Raw genomic sequence first — 13869 nt, 5'->3', positions numbered from 1 at the left:
ACACAACAAGCCTGTCTGTCTCGGTGGAAATGCATCCGGGGTACTACTTAGAGGCAAGGATGCTGGGGCTGCGTCTTACCCATGTTGGGCATGTTGTCAGAAGGGGCTAGTCATTGGAAAAAGACATCATGCTGGGGAAAGTGGAGGGCCAGAGAGGGAAGAAGACCCTCAGAGAATTGACACGGTGACTGTAACAGTGGGCTAAGTATGTCAGAGATGATGAGAGTGGTACAGGGCAGAACAGGGTTCAGATCTGTGGTTCATGAATCGACTCACGGGACCTAACGCAAACAGCATTTGACACACTCCACTGTTAACTGAGACATTGGAGGTTCAAGGGCACCCAGAGATGTGGACCCAGAGTAGAGTCTGGACAGTGTGCTTTGACACCCACGCACACCCCAGCCATCGAAAACCCTGCAGTGCAGAGCTTCCCCCTTGACTGTAGCTGACGGTAACAGTTGCCGTATTTAGATACATTTCTTTTCTACTATTGTAATTCTTCATCGCTCTTGGGTCTTTGTTTTATATCGAGTTGTGCTGCATTTGCCAAGAGGAAAGGGTAAGATCACATTATTCTTTCTCAGTTTTGCATCCATCTATGGCAAACCTTGATCGTTTCAGGCAAGTTTTTGGGTTTTTTTTTCACCCTACTTTTCCCATTTCCTTGCTTAAGTCACTGGTGAGATATCGTTGAGGAAAGGAGTGGGCTTGTAATCATCATGTTCATTTTAAAGATGAGGATATGGAAAAGTGTTTCTCAGTCATTAATGGGGTAAGAAAATTGGAGTGGAAGGAGGAATTTTTAGGGAACAATTTTTCTGAATCTTGAGATGTGTTTTGTAATTATTGCCTTCCTTCGTTTTCAGCAGTCTTCTTGTGCGGTGATTAGCACAGCCTCTTGGATATATTAAATGTATGCTTGAATGGAATGCATGTTTGTATTCATTGATGTAATAGTTACGAGGAAGTTTGTTAAGGGAGAGAAAATCCAGTTATAACCCACCTTGTGCCTGCTCTTTTTCTGTGTTGTTGTTGTTGTTTTGTGCCATAGAGGTAGAACTGACCCCCTCTGGTGGATTTTCAGAGGCACAAAAGGAGATAGTCCGTTCTTCTCCCAGGGAGGAGCTGGTGGCCTTGAACCACGTGCCTTCAGGATTGCAGCACAGCTTCTTGTCATTAGGGCCCCAGAACTCCAAGGTGTGCTGGCGGTGTAGTCTGCAGAGTGTTGAGCCAGGAACCAAAGGCCATGTGTCTCCAGTGGCTCAGATCCACCAGTAGCACCGCGAGAGAGCCATGACCTCTGGGTGAGATCATAGCTTGGAACCTGGTGGACGGTGTCTCTGGACTGGAGTGGACTTGGTGATAGTGAGTTTGGAAAAATCACTTATTTTATCAACGGAGGGGCAAAGGGGCAAACAAAGGCAAGGAGAAAATGGACTTGTATTATGTATTTATTGTTAGGACGTTTTCCTTGAAAGCAGAGCGTTGTAAAAACTCTGAAAGAGGTGGATGTTTTTCTCAAGAGGAATCCACACTTAACAGTTTTGGCTTTTGTTAGATTTTGCTCTTTGCCTTTTATATCACATCTATGTTTGTTTTAACTCTCCTGGAAGATGTGTGGAAGGATTTTTGCTTGATCAAACAATCACTGTGTTTTGAGTTCCCCCCCCCCTTTTTTTTTTACAGACAGGATTTAGTCTTTTTAAAACTTAGCATTTATGTAAAATGAAAATATCTCTGAGAATTAAGTCACTGTGGATCCTCTGTGCGCGCGTGTGTGTGTGTATACATAGTCTTTATATTGTTGTTATGTGCCATCGAGTCACCTGCGACTCACAGTGATTCTAAATAGAACAGCTCTGGAACTGATGTGCTTATGCAGGAGCCAACCTGAAGACAGCCCTTATTTTTCACATGGAAAAGTGTATGCTAGGGAGAACAGTACTTTTGACAAAATGTCAGTGGGAAAGCTTTAATTACTTGAGAGAACTGGCCTGTTTCTAAACATCCTGAACCTTAGGAATGTGCAGATCAGGGTCCCTGGTGGGTCTGTGGGCTCAGAATTTGGCTGTGCGTTTCTGTAAGCCTGCAGCTGCTTTCTCCTCCCTGAACAAAGGTGTTCCTTCTGAGAGCTCCCCCGGGGCTAACTCAGCTGTTCTTCCTGGTCCCCAGGGACTGCTCAGGTGAGAGGCTGGGCTTCAGTCCCCTGGTGTGCTCTAGGGGAGCAAAGTGGTCTGTAAGGATGCTGGGGGTATGGCGTCATCATCTTCTCTCAGAAAAAAAGTGATTACTGGCTCTGCTTCAAGAAATAATGACACTTGGGCTATAAATCCTGAAATGCCTCTGAAAAGCAGAATCAGACATTTTCAATGGTGAAGAGATTGAGATTGAGATTGTTCAGTTTTGGTCAACATTCTTGGCTCCAGTAGACAGGAAATGAAAAGACGTATTGCGATGGGAAAGTCTGCTATTAGGGACCTCTCCAGGGTACTGAAGAGCAATGGTGTCTCTCTGGAGACTAAGGCGCGCCTGGTACAGGCCATAGTCTTTGCTATCACTTGTTATGCATCAGAGAGTTGGACAGTGACTAGGGAGGTTAGAAGAAGAATTGATGCCTTTGAGCTGTGGTGCTGGAGAAGAGTATTGAGTGTACCATGGACTGCCAAGAAAACAAACAGATTCATCCTAGAGAGGGTTAAACCAGGCTGCTCGTTGGAGGCAAAGATTCTGAAGCTTTGACATAATTTGGACATGTTGCAAGGAGGGACCGGTCCTTGGAGAGGGACATCATGCTTGGGAGGATGGAGGGACAGCGCAGGAGGGGAAGACCCTCTATGAGGTGGATTGATTCAGTGACTGGGGTAATCAGGGTGGGTGTATTAGAGACAGTGCGATTGGCACAGGACAGAGCAGGGTTTAGGGCTATTGTACACAGGGTTGCTATGAGTCACAAGTGAATTGACAGCACATAACAACAACAACAACAACAACATCCCCTTTGCAGTTTATCTGCACTGGGTGGTGATTTGAGCCCTTGGCCTTCGTTCAGGATGACCTGGTCCAGACCCTTCACTGCCCCTAAAGCCTCACACATGCTTATTCCTGATAAATGCATCAGCCCCGCTAGTTGCCCTGTGCCATTTACAGTGTGCAAAGACTCAACCAGCCTTGAAGAAGTAACCCCGACATGCAGAAGATTAGCATGACCGTCAGGTCCGCATGGTCACTGTCCTGTCAGCTGCCCCTCTGGCGGGTTTTCAGAGGCAGTAAATCATACGAGAGGAGAGTGTCCATCCTTTACCCACCGGACAGCTGGTGTCTGTTCTAACCCTCTGCCTTTGAGTTGGTAACACAGCTCCTCCCGACTGAGTCGCCAGAGCTTTAAGGGTGCACGAAGTTTGCCTTGGTCTCAGTGGAAGTTGTTCAGCTTGGACTTTGGCCTCAGCCTTAAGAAGCTCAGTTAGTGGCCCGTGAAAACATTATTCCTGCAGTTGCTGACAAGTGCATTTCCACTGGGTCCTGATCCTTGTTGGCAAACGACTAAAAATGCCTTCTTGCCTAGGGTATTTTTGTACTATCTGCTCTATGAGGCCTCATAAAATCCTATTTCTGGGGAACTGTTGAGATTAAGATGGAATCGAACTGTCTGCCTTTGGGTTAGCAGCACAGCTCCTTACCTCTAGGCCACCAGAGCCTTTTAAATGTGCTATCCTAGAGAATGTCTCCAGTGTGCTCCCTAAATTTGGGAGCTAAGTAAGAGCAGTAAAACATGAGCCCCACTGTGTGTGTGTGTGTGTGTGTGTGTGTGTGTGTGTGTGTGTGTACGCTCATGTGTGTCTATGCATGTCTGTCTTCTCATCAGTCATATGGTTTAGGGACTCCTCTTATTCCCATTTCATTCCTGATGGAATAAAGTGAGACATGGAGAAGACTGGAAACTTGTCCAAGCTGGTAGGTTTCAAAGTAGACATCTGAATCAAGATAAAAGCTGCTCTGTCTATCTGACTGTTGAAATTCATGCTCCCCCTCCATGGCTCTCGCTCTGCTCTCACCTGTGGCGGTTCCCTAGACCCAGCCCTTGGCACCCTCTTTTTCTGTCTCAGATCCTTGCTCAGCTCGCCCCAGGTCCCTTAGCCTCTGTTTTGCCCCCCCCGCTGCTGGAGACCTTTCCTGACATCTGCGTGACTCTTGAGGAGCCCTGGGTGCTAAGAACAAGTTTGAGTGCTTCACTTCTGACCAAATGTTGGAGATACAGACCCACTGAGTGGTCTCTCAGACAAAGAGCCAGGAGATCTGCCTGCAAAGGGTCACCGTTTTTTAAACGCCGTGGAACAGTTGGGTCTGCACACTGGGGCTGCAAGAGTTGGCATCGAGGGTCGCTGGATTTTTCTGTTTGTGGGTTGTTTTGTTTTGTTTTACTCAACCTTGGTTTTCCCCATTCTTGTCTTGCTCAAATCCTTCCATCCTCTGTGGCTCTGGTCAGGATGAGGCCGTCTGTCACATGGAGTCGTGTCTATCTCAGCATCTCTTGCCCACACCTCCAGTCTCCGTGCCTGCCTCGCTTGTATGCATCCTGCTGGTTTTTTGCCAGATTCCAGATAATCTCCCTGTCACCTCCCCAGTCTCTCCAGCCCAGACTGGCAATTCCCTCTTTTCTGAAATTATCATGTGATATAAACGGTGAACTGTGGTGGAGTCAGAGAGCCTCATTCATATAAATACCAGGACTCATCTGGGTTATTTAGTCTGCACATCTGCAAAATGGGGTAATAATGCTTACCTCATAGAGTCATGAGGAATAAATGAGGTAATTGTGTAAACAGCATTCATTATTTTCTTTCTGTTTTATGTTTTGAAAACACTTTCCCTTTTTTGTAGCCTCTGCCTTGTCCCTTAAATTGTTCTCCTATTTTACATGTTGGTTTTGCCTCTGTCAGTTATTATTGGGGCTGCAGTGGGCGGGGTCTTCTCTCTTCCACCCAAAATCAAGCCTCTGTGGGGAGCACTAACTGGCACTTGAAGCAACCTTGGGGAGCACTAAGCAGCATTTGTTTATTACTGTGGCGGTCGTCTTGGGAGGGAAGTAACAAACTGGGTCATCTACAACAGACATGCCTTCTCTCCTAGGCATGGAGACGAGAAGTCTACACTTAAGGGGTGGGTGGGCTTGGTCATGCTCTTCCAAAGGCTCAAGAAGAGAATCCTGGTCTCTTCCGGTTTCTGGGAGATCCAGGTGTATCTTGACTGTGGCCACATGATTTCAGTCTCTGTCTCTGTCTTCGCATGACCATCCTCCCTCAATCTGTGTCTATATGTCTCGTCTTTTATTCTTAGAAGTATACCAGTCATATTGGGTTATACTCCAGTGTGGCTTCATTTTAATAAATGATTTTTAAAGTGGCCTGTGGGGTTTTTTTTTAATTTTTATTATCTTTGTGTGTGTGTGTACTGTCAAATCAGATCTGACTGGCACAGGAGGAGATTATCCCTACTTCTCCAGCAGAGCATCTGGTGGATTTGAACCATGCACCTTTGGGATTGCAGTGCAGCTTCTTGCCACTAGGCCACCAGAGCTCACCATACAGTGGCCTGTTTTAATAAGGTAACATTCATAAAGGGTAGGCGTTAGCACTTCAGCATAACTTTTTAGAAGAGGACACAAATCATGTGTGTTGTTGTTAGATGTCATCTTGTCAGTTTGCGTCTGTGATCCCGTGGGACAGAGTAGAGTCCCACAGAATTTTCTGAGCTGTCACCTTTACAGGAAATCATTTGCCAAGTGTTTCTCCCTGGGAGCTGCTAGGTGGGTTCAAACTGTCAACCTGTGGGTGAGCAGCTGAGTACTGATGCATTCGAGCTCCTTGGTCAACCATCACTCTGTGTGACAAATTGTAAATCTCAGTAGGCAGAGTATGCCTGAAAAATTATGCTGAGAAACTGTTTGGTATAGGAGTTCGCTCTGTTTATCTTCTGGTAGAAATATTTACCTTAATTCTGGGAACTTGTTTTCTAAATACTGTATTTGAGGATCTTTAAACACTAAACCGCTTATAAATCATACTTATAAATCAAAGCAGTAGGACCTGTTTTCCTTGACAAGTTTCTTATAAGTTGATGTTAAAATTGGTTCAGTTAAAATTTGCTAGCCAGCCATCGTAGTTTATCAGTAATGGAGCATGATTGGGGAGCGAGACAGATCACTTTTTCTCCATTTTCTACAGAATCTATTGGATAAGAACAGACTATTCTTTGGAAGATACAATGTATAAAACAAGAAAATTGTATTTCTACCTGTCAACTCTCTCTTCGTCATTCATATTTCTCTAGGCAATAAAGTTCTCCAATCTGATAGGATCATGGGGAATCAATGATATAATTATGCAAACTCCTCTTATACCTGCTGCCTAAATCTAATTATTAGTTATTCATTGAGAAAATGTCATAAAGGGAACATTTCGATGGAGAAAAGTTGACTACAGTAGGAAAATCTAATAACAATGATTATTTATAAAGCATTTGACCTCGTAGTAAGAAGCAGTGCTGTCAGTGCAAAGACATGAGGTTTGAATCCACCCACTGCTCTGTGGGAGAAAGATGGGCATTCTCCTTTGGTGAGATTGTTGTTGTTGTTGATTGCCTTCTAGTGGAGCACGACTCATAGCGACCCTATAAGCAAAAGGTCTGAAGCCCCTCTAGGACTATCGACATTTATCAAAGTTCATACAGTTTCCGGAGGCATGTTGTTTAGGAAGTGGATGCCACTCCTGCTTGCAAGGTGAGATTTATAGCCTCTGAAAAGTCATTGGAGGGTTAGCTGCGAGTTGGTTCTGACTTGAAAGCCCATACCAGCATTTTAAGAGGGGGCTGTGGTGGCCTCGCTGGTAAGGAATGATTCTGCTGACCCGAAGGCAGGTGTTTGAAACCACCGAAGTCTCCTTGGAGGAAAGATAGGCGCATTCCTCCTGTGTGAATTACAGCCTCTGAAAACTGCTAGACCGTCAGCTGTGAGTCAGTTCCAGCCTGACGGCTTGAGTGTGAGGTGAGATTTCAATGACCGCTGTCCTTTAACTGAACTCATTGCTTTAATTGCTACCAAAACAAGGGTAACTTTCTGTTAGGAGCTGAAAGTCCAAAGAAGATACCCAAATGTGAGCTCAGAAGAGATGGAGTAAAAGGCAAATGGATATGCACCAGGCACCTGGGGAGTTTGTTGAACTCAGAGAACAGGGACTGTCCACAGGAATGAGAGGCAGTGGGCGGGCTGGATGGTGGTCAGTCCACTTCCCAGGAGCGTGGGTGTGAGCACATGAATAACTCTATAGCCCTCAGGTGACTTGTTAACACAGTGGGATAAAGAACCAGCCTTGATGTGACCTTGAAAAAGAAATGGGATAATGGAGCATAAAAGGCTCCTCTTTTGCAAGTTAAAGCCTCTTTCAACCCCTTGGAGGGACAGCTGTATGTCAGTTCCAGCATAACAGCACACGACAACAACAAACATAGCTTCCAACATTATGGCCACAGGTAACTCACTGCACTATAGCAGAGTAACAAATCAGTGGCACAAAGCATTAATAAACGCTTCCCAGAACAGAAACCCATCGCTACGGAGTCAGCCCGAGTCACAGTGACCTGACAGGACAGGGCAGGCCTGCCCCCGAGGTTCCAGGGCGGGAACTTTGTGGGGGCCAGCCACCACCTCTCCCTTCCCACAGGTACCGGTGGCTTCAAACCACCCACCTTATGCTTGGCAGCGAGGTGTTTAACCAGCGCCCCACAGGCTCCGTGCACCGCGGTAGGCAGGAGGCAATCCTGCCCAGGAAGTGATCTTTAAAGGGCCTGCTTGTTCTAAGTGATCTGGTTTCACTTGCATTTGAGTAAATGGCATTATGATTCTTATCGCTTTAAACATGAACTGGAATGATGACAGACTGAGGAAAAATAAACAGTGGTCCCTTGAAAGCATCCAGAGCTTTCCTCCGTGCTGTTGAGCATTAACCCTTCCTCCCGCTGAGACTCTCTGTGTAAACATTTAGGAAGAACATTCTGCAACATTCTGCTCCATGGGGTGGGGATGCCTTGCGCCATCTGACTCTTGTCCCAGCACCTGCTGGCCCCTGGGCCCCGCTGACACCGCCTGGAGTGCTCACTCCTCTGTCTTCTCTGGCCCTGACCCTTGGTGCTTACATCTCTTTCTAATGCATGGACGTGATATGAGACAGAGACACCTCGGGATGGGTCATTGCACACAGACCACTGCTGCCCAGTCGGTTCCAGCTCATGGCGACGCCCGTGGGATTTCTGGAGCCTCACCTCTTCACTGGAGGAGACTGCCTTCTTCCTCTCATGGAGCAGCTGGTGGACTCTAACCGCTCACCTTCTGATTTGCAGCCATGTACGCTATGCACTACGCCACGAGCCCCTTAGAGTTCTCCAGGAGGGGAAGTAATTCTTAGGCTGTAATAGTACATTTACTTCAGGGACTTTAGAACTTCTAGTCATTGACAATGTCTGTTATGGTGTAATTTCACACTAAGCCACACGAGACAGGCCTCTTGGCAAGACATTACACCAGTTCATTCCAGTTTAGCCTCCTGCTGAGAATGGGCTTCTCCACCTCAGATGTACTGAGTCAGGATATCTGCTTAACACTCTGCCCTACTTCCAGGTAATCCGTAGATATCTTGTGAAAAGCATAGCTTCTAATTCCTGTGTCCACCTGGGTGGACTCAGCTGAGGTAAACGGGTTCTCAGCTTTGCTCATTGGCAAGGACAAGGATTTCCATGTGGAATGCCCACTAAAATCAGCTGGAGACCTTGAAATTAAGACTGCAGTCTGGCCTCAACTTCTGAGAGCTCGGATCACATGGTGGAGGGTGTGGGTGTATTTTTGAAAGGCCCCCGGGTGGTTCCATGGGGTGTGCATCAGAATATCCAGAGAAGGGCGTATATTCCTGGCTCAGTGTGTCTCAGATGGGCCTGAGATGCCACTTTCCAGCGCGTTTGCATGTGACAGTGCGTTGCCTGCAGAGTTCCCATCCGCCAGCTAGAGTGATGGGCAGTCTTTCTCCACAAAGTGTTCCAGCATCGGAAACACTCAAGTCAGAAGGGACTCAAGAGCATTGCGTTTGGTTTTCTGATTTCCATTTTGCATTTGGCGAGTCTGCTGTTAGGGCCCTTTCCAGATTTCTGAGGGAGCAATGATATCAGTTTGAAGACTAAGGTGCACCTGATTTAGGCTGTGACCTTTTCAGTCACTTGCTGTGCATCTGAGAGCTGGACCATCACTAAGGATGACAGAAGAAGAATTGATTCCTTTGAACGGTGGTGTTGGAGGAGAGTACTCAATATCCCGTGGACTGCCAAAAGAACAAACAGACGTATCTTGCAGAAAGTGCAACCAGAATGCTCCTTGGTGACAAAGCTTCATCTCACATACTGTGGGCATGTTGCTAGGAAAAACTATTCCTTAGACGCATCATACTTGCAAAGGTGGAGGGTCAGGAAAAGAGAGGAAGCCCCTTGATGCGATGAATTGCCAACAGTGACGGCCGCAGTGAGCTCAAGTGTGTCAGAGATGATGAGGATGGCACAGGGTGGGACAGGTTCAGATAGGTTACTCCTCCGGTTGCTGTGAGTTGATCTCCACTCGATGGCACCTAACAACAACAGAGATGTCGAAAGCTCCGGCACAGTGACTGTAGCTCTGGGCTCGAGCATGTCGGGGATCATGACGCCAGAGCAGGAAAGAGCCAAGTCCGGATCGGGTGTCCTGGGGGCTGCTGTGAGTCTCAGTTGATGGGAGGGCACATAACAACGGCAGTACATGATGAAAGATAGTCGTACCCCCTGGGCTCTCTGGGATTGAGTCTGAACCAAAACCTCCAGCAGGCGGTCCAGTTAAACTCATTCTTCCTTCCTGTCATGCACCCTCTCTTGGGTAAAGTCCCCGTGCTCCGTGACAGAGAAGAAAAGAGGCCATTCTCTCTATTTGACAGACCCTTAATTACTGGTAATCATGAAAATTGAAGTCATGCACTGCCGTTGCATTCACCATTGTTGCCCCGGCGAGCCGTGGACCTCGCGAACAGAGCACGCCTTATTCTGCAATTAACTGGAAAATAATGGCATCGCTTTTGCTTTAAGGAAAGAAATGTTGGAGTGCAACCTCTGTGTAATTAAGCTCCACATCATAATCCACAGAAAGTGCTTGTCCTTGTGTTCAGAGGCGAGAAGGGATCTGCCACCAGCCATTTACCGATGAAAAGAGAATGGTGCTCGAGGGGCTGGAGGTCCAGCGTGGCAGCTGGTGGGTGTGTGTGTGTCTGTCTGTCTGTCTCAGAGGAGAAGGGGAGCTGCCATTTTCTGTGTTGTTTCTCTCTTTCCAAGATGTTTGTGTTCTTTCTCTTCTGTTCCTGAGATTGTCTGTGTAAGTCTTCTTTGTTGCCCGTTATTTCCGGTCGTCCTTTCCCGCGTTCGCTGTCCACTCGGAATTCCCATTTTACTTGCTCTCTTGTTAGGTGAAGATGTCACCTTTACTCAGACGTTTTTGACCCATAAAACTGAAACAGTTTATTTTTTTCAGTTCTAACAAGTGTCACACAATTGGCTCTACGAAGTGACTCGCTCCAGAACTTCGTTTACCCCTGATTTTTATTAACCCTCATAACAGATTTGTTTAATAAAAGACGGGTGTGAAAAGCCTAGGGCCTAGATGGCCAGTGCCCCTTGCTGCTGCCTTTCTCCCCCCCCCCCCCTTCCCCAGGTCCTGGGAAGTGATGGAGACTGAGGCCCTGATGGGACACTTGGTCACCTGTTACCCTTGTTGTTAGTCACCATAGATGGAGACTCACGATGACTCCATGTGACCGCGTGGATGGCCACACAGAGTTCTCCAGTCCCTGATTCTTCTGGCGGCCCTGCTGGCTCTGTCCGTGGGGACCTGTAAACCCAAAGGTGAAGCCTCTCCGGGACCTTGACTCCTCCTGCAGTTCCGCAAGAGGAGGATGGGCGTGTCCTCCTGTGCGATTGGTCAGCTGAGATGATGGCGATGATGAGTGGTTTATGGAAGCAGATTTCCAGGTCTCTCCCACTGAGATAAAGCCCCTGCGGCACCACCAGTCCATTTCATTGCCAGCAAGCCCATTCTGACCCCCCTGTGACCCCACAGGACAGGGTCAAACTGCCCATGAGGGTTCTGAGGCCGAAAACCTTTGAGGAAGAAGATTGTCTTACCTTTCTCCCCCTGAGCGATGGGTGTGTTTGAACCACTCACCTTTTGCTTAGCAGCTGAATTCCGTAACCACTGTGGCCCCGGCACACGCTCCTGTGCCGGGTGTCTCAGATTTAGTGAGTGCTTAAAAGTAGGATGTTTTTTGGCTCTGGCACGCTGAGCACGCCCATCTCATGGAAAATGCCAGTAACTCCCTTTGGTAGAATCGTGGAGACATGAAATTTTATATCTTCTGCTTCACAATCCCTAGTGCAGCCAAAGATCCAGTGTTTCGGGGACTGATTACAGAAAACTGCCAAGTCTCCCACCATCTTCGGAGAAAGCTGCGGTCCCAGGTGCTTGGTCGGATTTGAGACCGTCAGGAGGGGGCATCTCCTCTCTGTCTCACTACCTTCTCGGGCTGGTGAGACCCAGAGACTAAACAAGGGGGCGGGGGTGTCAGACTTCTCCCCTCTTTAGCTTTAGCGAATGCTGGCACCCCCACCTGTTTCTTTGCCAGAGCCCAAATTCATCTTGCACACTCTCCCCCACCTCTTCACTCTGAAACCCCTGTGTATTATGAAGGAAATGAAATCCATATGTTACTGATTCATTTACATGTAGCTCATCAAAATGTAGTTTTGTAAGAGCTCTTTGGTGTTCATGGAGCCTTTGGAGCCTTTTTATGAGACTTTTAACCCTCCCCATCTCACCCCTCCCTAGGACCAGGAAGCGGGGACCTGCCAAGAGTAAATAAAATTAAGTTTCAAGGTTGACTCTTTGTCTCTGGGCTGAACCGCGGGATTGCAGTGGGCTGGAAGCTTTAACAGTAACTGAAACCACTCTCTTCACCCCTTTTAGAGTGCCCGGGAGGAAGGTCGTGCACCCCCTCAGACCCTCACAGGGGCGGGCGGGCTTGGACCCCCTCTCTGTGATTGGCCCCGCATGGACCGGAATGTACCCCATCCCTAAGTTGAGCCTATAGGACTTCCCAGGGGTCCCCTCTGCGCCAGGGGCATGTTCCTTGAGACAGTGACAGAGGTACCCATGATGAGGAGTTGGCCTCTTGGGTGACATTGGTGGCCCTTCCATCATTCAGTGGCCGGCTTGAGTGTTTAGTTTCTTGTCAAGATTTAGCATCGTTAGGGATGAAAGTGGCTCCCACCGTTAAGACTCCGGAGCTTTGACTCTGCAAAACCACAGAAATAAAAATGAGTCAACCCTGTTTGCGGGGTTCGGTTAGTGAGGGATCGGAGCCTATTTCTCTCCTCTATCCTCGAAGATGAAATATGGAAAGCTATTCAAAGCCTGGGCTTCTTCACTTGGGATGCTGTCTGGAGTGGAGGGCAGGAATTCTGCTCCCTGTCTTTGCATGTCCCTGCTGGACTTTAAGGTGGGGATGAGTCTGTGCAAAGTCAAAACCGAGGTCAGTGGGAGTGCAAGGAATAGGGTGTGGAGGAAAGCTGACCCTGAGAATTCTGGTCTCTGGCCACGGAGCTGAAATCCTTTCCAGAATAGGTTTGTTTCTTCATACAGACCCAAACAGTACAGCAAGCATCATCCCCTCTTTCATAAGTTTCACTGACTCAGAATCATGCATCTGCAGAAGTAGATGTGCCCAGCATGTACCAGTAACATACAGATTCAGGCAAGGCCTTTGCCTAGCTGCCCTGCGAGGGCAGCACATTTAAATGTCATGTCTACGTGTTGGAGTGTTTACAAATGGGGAAATGATTGTTGTGGAATTTTTGCAGTCCTGTTAAATGCTTTGGACAACTTGGAAAACAGTCTGAATTATGTCTTGTGAAACCTTGAAATCTTAGCCTCCTCTGGACCCCAGAGCAGGGAACGGCGTTAGGAAGAAGGTCTTTACTGGGGTTCTTCTTCATTGCTGGGCAGACAGGGTTTGGGGGTGCTGGGTCTAGTCAGGTAGAGCTGTTTCTCTGAGTGAATAAGCCAGCACTCCTGATGCAAAGGCACGCAGTTGTCAGTCCATTGTGCCTGACAGACAGAAACAGCCACTGCGCAGATGAGCAGTAGGGGATGTTTCCACGTTGTGTCCCGCCAGCTGTTACTCCTTGTTGATTGCCTCTGATTTGGCTCCGAGCATTATGGCCTGTGTACAGCAGGATAAAGCGCCGGACCTCCATTGTTGCAGCCGCTCAGCCCACGATATTCTGCTGTGATGCATAGAATTGTCATGCGCTCCATTCGAGAAGTTTGGATATGTTGTCAGGTGGGATCAGGTCTTGGAAAAGGACATTAATGGTGTGAAAAACAAGTAGATTGTCACCAGAAGAGATGACTCCCCAACAAGATGGATTGGCACAGTGACTGCAGCACTGGACTTAAGCAGGATTCTGAAAATGGTGTGGGACAGGGCAGGGAGGACAGGGCAGGGTGGACAGGGCAGGGTGGACAGGACAGGGAGGATGGGGGGACAGGACAGATAGGACAGGGCAGGGAGGACAGGACAGGGAGGACAGAGAAGACAGGGCAGGGAGGACAGGACAGGGAGGACAGAGAGGACAGGGCAGGGAGGACAGGACAGGGAGGACAGAGAGGACAAGGCAGGGAGGACAGGACAGGGAGGACAGAGAGGACAGGGCAGGGAGGACAGAGAGGACAGGGCAGGGAGGACAGGACAGGGAGGA

General features: G+C 48.0%; 1 protein-coding gene across 1 annotated transcript in view; it reads left to right on the top strand.

Annotated features, from left to right (window-relative positions):
- The window catches only part of PDZRN3 (PDZ domain containing ring finger 3), a 273094-nt gene that overhangs the window by 72418 nt on the left and 186807 nt on the right, over positions 1-13869 (top strand). The window lies entirely within an intron of this gene.

This window comes from Elephantulus edwardii, unplaced genomic scaffold, assembly GCF_000299155.1.
Source record: "Elephantulus edwardii isolate Elephantulus edwardi_28Jun2011 unplaced genomic scaffold, EleEdw1.0 scaffold00091, whole genome shotgun sequence".
NCBI lineage: Eukaryota > Metazoa > Chordata > Mammalia > Macroscelidea > Macroscelididae > Elephantulus > Elephantulus edwardii.
Note: the sequence above shows the minus strand (reverse complement) of the source record. Positions and strands in the feature narration are given on the sequence as shown.